We start from the raw sequence: 12278 nt of genomic DNA, 5'->3' as shown, positions 1-12278 counted from the left end.
ATTCGTTGTTGCCGTAGTAATAAACTGCTAAATTAATTTACAGTTAGAAGAATTAATTCCAGTTGGTGCAATAGAAATTTCAGTGGTGAAATTTTCACATAGTATCAGAGGGTATTTGATGAGATAGGGAAGCTCAGAGGTGGAAGAATAAAATTCGTTGCTTAGAGGGAGAAACAAGACGAATTTTCTAGAGGCTGCACTGTGCCTAGCTAGGTAGTGCGAATTGCTGGGTAGTTCGATTTTTCAGTGCAGGATTGCAAAAAAAATTGGATTTCCAGATTGAGTGATTCCAGCAAGCAGAGACAACACCAGTAGCTCAGATTTTCGTAGAGCAAATTCCTTGTTTGGGTGTAGCAGGGTTTTGCAATAGTTGCTTGTGTATAATCAACATCAGGTGGAAGAGAAAGTGCACACACAAAGGGAATTTCTCTCAGAGGGTTTATAGTTTAGAAATCCAAATTTCTAGTTGTAGCCGACAGTAGCTGCAAGTAGATTTTATCACTCTAGGAGGGAGTGCGAATAATAGATTCAGCAGCCGAGTAGGTGAAAGAGAGAGATTTTTGAGATGGCCACAACTGGGCTTAGAGATCAGGGTAGGTAGGAGGGAGCCTCCAACTATGTCATTTGGAAGGCCAGAATGTCCTTCCTGTTAGATGAATTTGGCCTTAAGACCTATGTAGAGAACGTTGTGGCAGAACCCACTGATGTAGATGCGCTGAAGGAATTCAGGAAATAAATGGCCACGAAGAAGCGGATGGTCTTGGATGGAGTTCGGGACCATACAATTTCACATATATCTGGCAAGAAAACTGCCAAGGAGATGTGGGATGCTCTTGCTCAGCTATATCATAATCCTTCCAAGCAGAGGAAGATGTTCTTGAAAGAGAAGTTGAGAAACATTAGGATGTATAATAGAGAAGGAAGTGATCCCTTTCCCACTAGAATTCACGAAATCCGAGATTAGCTTGCAATCGTCGGGGAGGCGCCTCATGACACAGAGCTTGTACGTTTAGCACTGAACAATATTTCAGAGGATTGGGAGATCTTCGTCCAAGGCATCCTGGGACGAGATACTCTACCTAGGTGGGATAGGATGTGGTTAGATTTGCAGCAGGAGGATATGAAGAGAGCACTTGTGAAGACCTCCATCAGTGAAAGCAACAGTAAGGGTTCGAAAGGTGAGAATGAGGAAGAGAATGTGGCCCTTGCATCGAAGGGTACCAATTAGGGATAGGGGGAGAAGAAGAAAAAGAAGGACCTATTTAGGTGAGGCGAGTTTGGCCACTACAATACTCATTGTCCTTAAAGGAAGAAGGACAAGCAGGAGAAGTAGGGCCAGGCGGCAACATCCGCAGAGATAGACAAATTGTTCTCTAGGTTGGAGGAAGACTTTGCCATGTTTGTAGCTATACCTCGAGGAGAGAGGTGCGATGATATGGAGCTATAGCCCCAGAGTTGCGTGGAGGATTGGGCAGGGTCCATCGAGGGGTCTTCCTCATGGATCATTACCTTGCTACAGGGGCCCACAATATTCAATATGAGGATGGATCAGTGTCAGTTGATGTAGTCAGATTCCAGAGTGACAATTGCAAACTAGTTGCATTCATGTGCTAAGGAGCATAGTGCAGTGTTGACAATAAAGCAAGAGGCTCAATAGCAGAGTCAACAACGATGTAGATTCTTCAGTGGACAGTGCAAAGGCTAGTAGAAGTCAAATGCTCAGGAGACAGATGGAGCACAAAGACAATTGATTCGGTATTTCAGATGCTTCTTAGTTGTAGTAGTTGCAATAGCAACAACAACAAATGAGAGGGAGTTGTAGTGTAGATGCAAAGTTGGCAATAATATAACAATGTAAGCAACAACACAAATGTAGCATCAGAGTTGCGCAATGGTTGGTGGGCAGTGGCAAGCAATCATAGTGGCCAGACATTAGTAGCATATTGAGTATGATGTAGAGACAAGGTGTTCGAGCAATTCAACACTAGAACACCTTCCTGGATAAGAGGGGAGTGTTAGTTTTTGTAGCATCGGATGGTGTTCTAGTCTCGATAGTCGCCAGAGAGGCCAAGAAACACTAGGACTCCATAACCCACAAAAAGTTAAAGGAAAATCCACCTAGAGATGCCTTAATTAAGTTAATTAATCAGTAATTAAAATTTTCCTTAGTCTAACTTAGGAAAAATGATTAATTAACAAGAATTAATTGAGGAATGTGAGTTTTCTCTAGAAATTGACATTGATCGACTAGGAAATAATATCATCCATTGGTTAAGTTTTAATATTGGTCGTTGGAGTCCTACAATGAGATTATAAGAAGACGTTGATGGGTAGATGGAGAAACACACTTGGAGAGTGAGTTTCCTTGGGAAATTCGGTTTTCCAGAGCGCAACATTCTACTAGAAGAGTTTGAGCTAGAGAGGGGACACAAAGACAAAGAGGGGCAGAGACAATGAGTCCAGAGGAAGTCTTCTAGTTCCGAAGAGTAGCTTGCAGAGAGGCAGAAGTATCCACAGAGAGGCTAATGCAAGAGCTGCGCAATAGCCTCTTGAAGCAATTCAGTTTTGCTAGAGAGAAGCTCGTTTTCGGTTCCAGAGTGTCGAATAGAAAATTTGTTAGCCAACAACACAAAGGATGGCTAGAGTAGCAGCTGTTCTAGGAAGTGCATTTGGTAGTCTTCACTAGGGTGACGCAGGGTTTTCACAGGCCAATTTGGATGGCTCACTTGGGGCTGGCAGTCAGAGGCCAGATTGCTTGTGGGGTGAGGAAAATTCCTCATACTATTTTTGCCAATATTTTTTTCTGTAGGATTTCCATATTTCGAGATCTAGTTGTACTCAAAATTTCTCACTGTTGCTTAATAATAAAATCCCTACGCTGGTATAACGGCTTTAACCACATTGGGTTTTTTTCGGGGACTTTTGTCCAAAAATAACTATGTTATATTAGATATCATTTTTGGGATTCAACTATGTTATATTTTGTAAAAATTTCTGTTTTCCCACCCCGGTTTTCAGTTTCACCTTATTTCTCCCATGTAGTTAAATGCCCATTCCCATAACCATACATTTAACAGACTGAAAAAAATAAATATGGCTGAAAACACAAATTCTGGAAATTTTTCAGAATGCTGGAAATTGCAGAAATAAAAATCAGCAATTAAAAACAGCCATTAAAACACATTAAAACACTGATATTTTTGGTCAACTTGACCCTGGAAAAACCCCCTACAACTCTTGGGGAAAACCAGTTTGAGAGCTCTTCTTTATTTCTGAAAATTGCCTTTTTACAGTGAGAATTATTCAGCAAAAATCAGCAAGCAAATTTACAACTTATCTCCTTTCCCGTGCCTCACAGCAATCTGGAAATTACAGCAAACAGGACAGCAATAAATGCTGTACGACCTCCGTTTTGTATGCAGAAAAATCAGCAAACTGCTCCTCGATGTTTGTGCAAAAATCTGCCTTTCACTATGTGCTGAATCAGCTGTACAAATCTGCTCAACTGCTGCCTTGGAATGTGTGCCAAGCTGCTGTCTCCTTCTCCTTCTTGCTCAGAAATCTCTCTTGCTCTCTTGCTCTCCTTCTCCCAATCTGCTCATGAAAGAATGAATGACCTTTTCCTCCTTTTCCTCCTTTAATATAACTCCAAGTGACTTTTGGGTGATCCAAGTGACTTTTGGGTGATCTCTAAATCCAATGGCTGAAATAGATTTAGATCAATGGCTGAGATTAAATGCTCATTTAAATCTCACTTTCTATTTTTTAATTCACCCCACTTTAATAAAGACCCACTTAGTCATTTATTTCCAAAGTCACTTTTCCTTTCTAATTTTTCATTTACTTTATAAAAGTTACTTTAAAATTAGACTTAGTAACTTTATCACTTAAAGTCACTTTTAAATTAGATTTAACTTTATAAAATTATAAAGTTACTTTAGGAGAAAAATTAAATTCTTTTGGACACTTTTCCCTAGGCCAAAGATCAAAGCCTAAGGGAACCACCTGTCCTCCGGTACCAAATTTCAACATATTTTTTTGTGTGTGCCAATATTTTCTCAGTTTCCAGTTTATCTTCCGTAGTGTTTTTATTTGTGAAGATTGCAATGTGATTAATTTGTTGTTGCCGTAGCAATAATCTGCTAAATTAATTTACAGGGAGAAGAATTAATTCTAGTTGGTGCAATAGAAATTTCAGTAGTGAAATTTTCACAACAATGGCTATAGTTCTGAAAGTAAAACCCTATCAAGGATTAGATTAAGAATTTTAGGATTTGCATCTAAGAACCCTAGAAGTATACCTTCTAAGAAACCGTGGAAACCCTAGATTAACATAATTGACATCATACTTTTGTCTTTGTATGTTTTTGCTTGGTTGTACTTGTTGGTGAATATTGCAGGTACATAATAAAAGAAGCAAGACAAAAAGGATCGCAATGCAAAGCAGTTCTTGTGCTTTTCAATGACCTCTTGAAAATGATGAGAGTGACGGAAAGAGGAAACTGAAAGGACCCTGATGGACATGATGAGTTCATAGGAACACATTAATGATATGAAGATGAAGTATGGTATTGTGATAGTAAAATTAGAGTATACATTATCAATTTTCTTTGGACAAAATCATCTAGCTCTCAAAATTAAGAAGATTGGGACCACATTGCATATTATTGTTCATCCGAACATTGTCTAACATAATGTTAGAGGTAGTCATTTTGCAAAGATGGATCATCAAGATCCTATAAGAACAATTGTTTAGGAGGTTCTTGGAAGAAGCATTATGACATGAGTGATATATATTCCATCTAGTATTGAAATAATACTTTTGAAGGATGAAGGAATGCAAATGGTCAAGTTGCAGCCTTTCCACTCCTAAGAAAGAGCTCTATCTTCGATAGGTATAAGAAGTAGGCTCATTTAAGATCGGTGGCTAGATGGTTGTATGGAAGAAAAGATCACATAAGATATTGATCAACATCATGTTGAAGAATGTAACTAGTGTCGGTCTTCATAATTATATACGAGTCATGACGTAATGTATTTGTCAAAAGAAAGAAATTTTATTATTAAAGAAATTGACTTATTAAAGCATGGGTTTTGTTGACCACTACCGGTCAACTACCCATGCAGTACACCCCCTTTTTCTTTGCAAGAAAGGGGCAGCACCTGATCAGCGTGTCCGTGCCATCCAGCAGTCATCAGCAGCTTGATCAATCTAATTGTAAACCCAGTCTGCATGTATTAATTGTAAATAATCTTAGCAGATATGAGTCGTGTATGTGAATTGCCTAGGTGGACCTAACTTTCTAGTGGTAATCTACGTCCCGGAAGGTTTTTCGTCTCACCGATCCATGGATCGGCAGAGTTTTCCTTCAAACCTGACCCCAAAGCCGGGATGGATTTTGTCATTAGAACTTTAGGAGAATCCTAGTGTGTTGATCTGCTAGATTATCGTTGTGTCGCAGAGCTGGGTGATTTGTGAGGGTCTGTATTAAGTGGGTTTGTCCCCTTGAGATGTAAATTGTAAAAAGTCATCATGAAATGTGTCCTGAGGGTCGAAAAATGTTTTAAATCCCCTCATGAGTCCTAAGTCCTAGGTCCTAGGTGATGTTTCCGAAGGCTTAGTTCGATGATCCATTTTAAAATGAATTAAAAAATTAAAAAATGAATAAAAATAATAAAATAATAAAATAAATAAAAAATTAAAAAATGAAATAAATAAAAAATAATAAAAAATTAAGAAAATAAAGCAAAAACCCTAACTAATAAAATAATAATATTTTTCGACGGATGAGATCAAGAGATGTCTTGATCCTCATCAACGACCGAGATCATTTCTACATGGATCACTCGAACTAGCCGTTGGGATCATTTCCTTTAAATAGGGTGCTAGGGGTCATTTCAGATTATCTGATCGGTGAGTCTGATACTGAAGAAGCTCTCTTGTAAATCTGTTTCGGGTTAATAAAAGAAGACTTTGGGGTCCAAAAAAATAAAAATAAAAATAAAAATGTGTGCTTTAGTTTTTATATTTTAATTTAGTCTTTTAAATTTAAATTAGATTTTTTGATTTGGTTTTAAAATAAAAAAGGAAATAAATTTTTTTTTATTTAGTTTTTTAGGCTTTGGTTTAATTTTCATTTTAAATTTTTATAATTGTTAGATTTTGTCTTTTCTTTAGATTTTTTCCTTTTTAGATTTTTAACAAAAAAAAAAAAAATTGGAAATTTTCTTTTTCGGATCCAGTTTTAGTTGTTTATCATATTATCATCTTTTATGCTGAGATCTAAGTCGAGATACGAATATGATATCTGGTTAATGATTCATGACTCTTGTGGTGGTTTTAAAGCATTCATCTTTTCTAAATTTTCAGTTGCTGGATATCGTTTTGGTCATTGTGATTTAGCTGGTGCCTTTGATGACAAATGATTGCTGTTCACGGCTTATATTTCTATATCATTTAACAAGTAATCATTTTAATAACAATCTTATAAGGCACTGGTCTGCTAAATTAATCAAATCCATTGAGTGCTTTTTTATATCGTATCTCGTGTCTCCCAACCAACTGGTCGACAGTTGGTCTCATCATCTCAGAGGGACTACCCCCCTTAGCCGCGGGAGACAGGCTTAAACAGAGGGATCGGGGATCAGAATGACAGCCCCCGGTCTGAGGGTTGTCGTGTCAATCCGCGCGACCACATTTTTTGGCGCCGTTGCCGGGGATAGAGTTTTTCTGTCCTTGGTGTTTCAACATCTTTTCATCATTCATCGTTCATCTGTCTATCATTCGTTTGAGTCGGCAACGCCAACATTTTTTGGCGCCGTTGCCGGGGATATTGTTTTCTCGGCGTTTCAACGACAATCTTCCTTCTCATTTTTATCTTTTCATCTGGCCCGGCAACGCCAACATTTTTTGGCGCCGTTGCCGGGGACAGAGTTTTTTTGTTCCTGGAGTTTCATCGACATTCATCTTCTCATCTTTCTCATCTCTCATTTGAGCTGGCAGATTCGACCGTTGGGGTTATCATTTGGATCTTTCATTGCCTTATTTTTCGTCATATCATCAATATCTCTTCGGTGTGTTTCTTGTTTGGGTGGCGACTCCATTTTCTCATTTTTCCCAGACAAGAAGCCTTCCTCATATCTGCTTGTGATTCCTTTTTGGATCTTAGAATCAGATTCATTGTTCAAGTGGCGACTCCACTTCTTTCATCTTTTGATTTTCTTGAGCAAAGAGCTAGTTCTATCATCCATCTGATCCCTTATTGTTCATCATGGATTATTCATTTAAACCATGTCGTTTTACTCACCGTCTCCATGATTTTCCGGGGGAGGCCATTCCTGAATTACCTGTTTTTTCAGATGGTGATCCAATCGCTGCTAAAAGGCATCTAGACTTGTTTATTCGCATCATGATCATATATTGCAGACCCCCTCAGTTTAATCATGATGATATCAAAATGCGTCTATTCGTCCTTTCTTTAGAAGATGATGCTTTGAATTGGTTTAACAATTTTCCTAAGGATTCTTTCACTTCTTTACAAGACATTATCAATGCTTTTGAAGATAAATATGGTTATCCAAACAGCTTGCCTTCTGCCTCTAAAATTTTGCAACAGAATGAAAGTAATTTGATAAGAGGTCCAGCTGAAAGATCCCAAGACGATTCATCATGTCAGAATGTGTCATCCACCGGAAATATTGCAGATCAAGTTCATGATAGTGAAAAATCAGGGACAAATGACAATGAAAGGGAAGAGCAAAAGCAAATTTTACGAGATCTAATGATGCTGGTAAGAAATATGGAAAGCAATCAAACTAATTACGTCAATGATGTCAAAACTTTATGCACCCACCTGGAAAAACGTAATAGGGAGATTGAGGTCACGCAAAATCAGCATGCTAAGAAAATTGAGGCCATAAAAACTAAATGTGAAACAGAAATTAGAATCATGCAAAGCAAGATGTCAGTCTTAGAGGAAAATATGGTGACCATGAAAGTTGATCATGATAGGGAAATTGACTCTATGCAAAATAAGTATTTCACTATGGATGAGGAAATGACTATCATGACATTCAATCATAATAATCAGTTGGCTGACATGCAAGCGAATCATAAAGAAGAAATAAATTTCATGCAGCATTACTTGATGGACATAAAAGAAAAGAACAATAAAGTAATAAAAGATATGCAAGAACACCATGTCAGACAAATCAATGCTATAAAGGTTGAATACTCTAGTCAGATGGATGCCATTAGAATACAGGTTCAAAGGTTTCAACAATTAGAAGATGAAAGAAACCAGGTGACATCAATAGATCATGAGCCTTCTCACTTGCTGCAACAAGCCCCATCTTATTATGAGGAGGTTATTGATTCAATTGAAAGATGGTTAATTGAAGGTGATCCGGATAGACTTAAGAATGATAAAGATCAGATGCGGGCTAAAGAAAGACATATCTTACATACTTCATTCGATAGTTTTGAAACAGAAAGTTCCATGTCATCAGTTATACAACCAGCCAGAAAGAAAAAGCGCAAGAGAAAGAAAATGAGAAGAAGATTTGACGCATCAGACGGCCGCGAGCAGCTTGATTTTCGGATAGGAAAAAGTCCTACCATATGCAAAATTGGACATGGTACATCCGACAAGCAGCCAACAGATTTGCCTGAAAGCAGGCAAATGCTCAGTATGCACTATATTGAACACATCTGATGTCGTAGGGCATCCTTTGTATCGTATTTCTAACCCTACTCCTTGTTTTTTCCGCATTTTTATTTCTGCTTTAGATAGTTAATAAAGGAAGAGCTTTTATCTTTCCTGTGCTTAATGTATATGATGATTTTGGATGGACGCTATTTATTTTTGTGTTGTATGGATGCAGATTCTGGATTCTCACATTCCTGCAAGCAACAACGTGTCCCCAAGTAGAGCCAGATGTTGACCACTACCGGTCAACTACCCATGCAGTACACCCCCTTTTTCTTTGCAAGAAAGGGGCAACACCTGATCAGCGTGTCCGTGCCATCCAGCAGTCATCAGCAGCTTGATCAATCTAATTGTAAACCCAGTCTGCATGTATTAATTGTAAATAATCTTAGCAGATATGAGTCGTGTATGTGAATTGCCTAGGTGGACCTAACTTTCTAGTGGTAATCTACGTCCCAGAAGGTTTTTCGTCTCATCGATCCATGGATCGGCAGAGTTTTCCTTCAAACCTGACCCCAAAGCCGGGATGGATTTTGTCATTAGAACTTTAGGAGAATCCTAGTGTGTTGATATGCTAGATTATCGTTGTGTCGCAGAGCTGGGTGATTTGTGAGGGTCTGTATTAAGTGGGTTTGTCCCCTTGAGATGTAAATTGTAAAAAGTCATCATGAAATGTGTCCTGAGGGTCGAAAAATGTTTTAAATCCCCTCATGAGTCCTAAGTCCTAGGTCTTAAGTGATGTTTCCGAAGGCTTAGTTCGATGATCCATTTTAAAATGAATTAAAAAATTAAAAAATGAATAAAAATAATAAAATAATAAAATAAATAAAAAATTAAAAAATGAAATAAATAAAAAATAATAAAAAATTAAGAAAATAAAGCAAAAACCCTAACTAATAAAATAATAATATTTTTCGACGGATGAGATCAAGAGATGTCTTGATCCTCATCAACGGCCGAGATCATTTCTACATGGATCACTCGAACTAGCCGTTGGGATCATTTCCTTTAAATAGGGTGCTAGGGGTCATTTCAGATTATCTCAGTGTTGTTAAAAGCGCGATTAAATCGCGCTTTTTTGAAAAAAAGCGCGCTTTTTTCCCTAAGCCGATTTAATCGCGCTTTTTATGGGAAAAAGCGCCTAAAAATTTTTTTGCCGCTTTTTTCGAAAAAAGCCCGCTTTTTTCGCAAAAAAGATCGGGGGCGCGGGGCAGCGAGTTTTATAATGAAAATTTGGATTTTTTTTGGTCATTTTATAATGAAAATTTGGATTTTTTTTCGTCTTTAGACTTTCATTTTATTGTATATGACATTATGACATGATGAGATACATTATTATATTTTTTGTTGATATTTTGAGGCTGAGCTGGGACTCATGAGTCAGGACTTACTATTCAGGACATGATTCAATGTTATGTGTGATTTTAGCGCTAGAAATGATATTAAACATCTTATATATTAGTTTTTTTATCATATTTATGTGTCAATGTATTTATTTTATGTTGTAGATGGTTTAGATATTAAAAAAATTGAAAAAAAATGAAAAAAAAGAATATTTTTGTACCAAACGCTTTTTTCCCGCTTTTTTCCGCTTTTTTCCCGCTTTTTCTGATTTTTTCCGCTTTATTCCCGGCGCCGATTTAATCCCGCTCGCGCTTTTAACAACATTGGATTATCTGATCGGTGAGTCTGATACTGAAGAAGCTCTCTTGTAAATCTGTTTCGGGTTAATAAAAGAAGACTTTGGGGTCCAAAAAATAAAAAAAATAAAAATAAAAATGTGTGTGCTTTAGTTTTTATATTTTAATTTAGTCTTTTAAATTTAAATTAGATTTTAAATTAGATTTTTTGATTTGGTTTTAAAATAAAAAAGGAAATAAAAATTTTTTTATTTAGTTTTTTAGGCTTTGGTTTAATTTTCATTTTAAATTTTTATAATTGTTAGATTTTGTCTTTTCTTTAGATTTTTTCCTTTTTAGATTTTTAACAAAAAACAAAAAAAAAATTGGAAATTTTCTTTTTCGGATCCAGTTTCAGTTGTTTATCATATTATCATCTTTTATGCTGAGATCTAAGTCGAGATACGAATATGATATCTGGTTAATGATTCATGACTCTTGTGGTGGTTTTAAAGCATTCATCTTTTCTAAATTTTCAGTTGCTGGATATCGTTTTGGTCATCGTGATTTAGCTGATACCTTTGATGACAAATGATTGCTGTTCACGGCTTATATTTCTATATCATTTAACAAGTAATCATTTTAATAACAATCTTATAAGGCACTGGTCTGCTAAATTAATCAAATCCATCGAGTGCTTTTTTATATCGTATCTCGTGTCTCCCAACCAACTGGTCGACAGTTGGTCTCATCATCTCAGAGGGACTACCCCCCTTAGCCGCGGGAGACAGGCTTAAACGGAGGGATCGGGGATCAGAGTGACAGCCCCCGGTCTGAGGGTTGTCGTGTCAATCTGCGCGACAATAGGTTTCATGCTTGGGTCAATTGTTTTTAGGTCAAAGTCTCGATTGAAGACTTCTAGGGTTTATGTTAAGTGTCCTTGTCCATGTCAAAATGTAAAAGACCTTTGTTGAGCTTTCTTTGTCAAGAAATAAATTTATTTTATTGTAAAATAGGTCAATTTGGCCTGCTCCACCTAGTCGGCCTCAAGAAAGGACAAGTCAGCCTCAACAAGGGAATTCGACCTCACAAACTCACTATATATAGGAGCAATTCTACTCATTTGGAAGCACATCTCTCACAAGTTCGAATTGCAGTAGCTAGAAGCAGAAAAAGTGCGAAGTTCAAGAAGGAAGCTGGAATTGAAGTTTTTGGGTTTCTCTCTCTCATGTGCAATGAAATTCTGAAGCTGCATTGAAGCTGGGAAGCGCCATCGAAGCTGTGAACCTGCATCAAGGTCGAAGTTATGAAGCTACATCGAAGTTGTAAAGTTGCATCAAGGTTGAAGCTATGAAGTTGCTAGGCTGAAGCTACTGAAGTTGCTAGATCAAAACTATATTCTTAAAGATGGGTTGAAGTTCTGAAGTTGGTGGTTGAAATTCTGGGTAACTTTGGAAGAGATCGTCTATTAGAAGGAAGAGCTGACTTGGTGGAGGAGGAAGGTCTTTTAGCCTAGGGTCTTGGTCTATCTCAATTTGAATCTACTGAACAAAGAGTTTTCATTGGGTTTTCCCCTATAAAGGGGTTTTAGCTCTGGCTGAGTGCCTACATTTGGTGTCCACGATCTTCATGTTTTGCTTTGATAATCACTTGATGAGAAGAAGATAAAAGAACATAAGGAAGATAAATAAGAACATAACAATATCACAAGTAATTATAAACATAAGAAAATCTTTTGCCTTTCCGATTTTCTAACATGGTATCAAAGCTAAGGTGAAGAAGAAGGAAGAAAAAGGAAGGTTGAAGATCAATTGAGGAAAAGGAGATCAAAGGAAGGTCATTAAAGAAAAAGGATCATGTAAAAGAGATAAGCCTACTATCTATAGGAACAATGTCAAACTCAATGAAGGGAGAAAATAAACTAGAAGGAGCCTCCAAGTATAGGGCCTGG

The 12278-nt window shown here is 37.2% G+C and overlaps 1 protein-coding gene across 2 annotated transcripts in view; it reads left to right on the top strand.

Annotated features, from left to right (window-relative positions):
* The window catches only part of P5CR (pyrroline-5- carboxylate (P5C) reductase), a 232997-nt gene that overhangs the window by 194539 nt on the left and 26180 nt on the right, over positions 1–12278 (top strand). The window lies entirely within an intron of this gene.

Source organism: Pinus tabuliformis, chromosome 3_1, assembly GCF_031772625.1.
Source record: "Pinus tabuliformis cultivar Carrire ecotype Pingquan chromosome 3_1, CPIR1, whole genome shotgun sequence".
Classification (NCBI taxonomy): Eukaryota; Viridiplantae; Streptophyta; class Pinopsida; order Pinales; family Pinaceae; genus Pinus; species Pinus tabuliformis.
The sequence above is the reverse complement of the archived record's forward strand: the minus strand, read 5'-3'. Positions and strand labels throughout refer to the sequence as shown.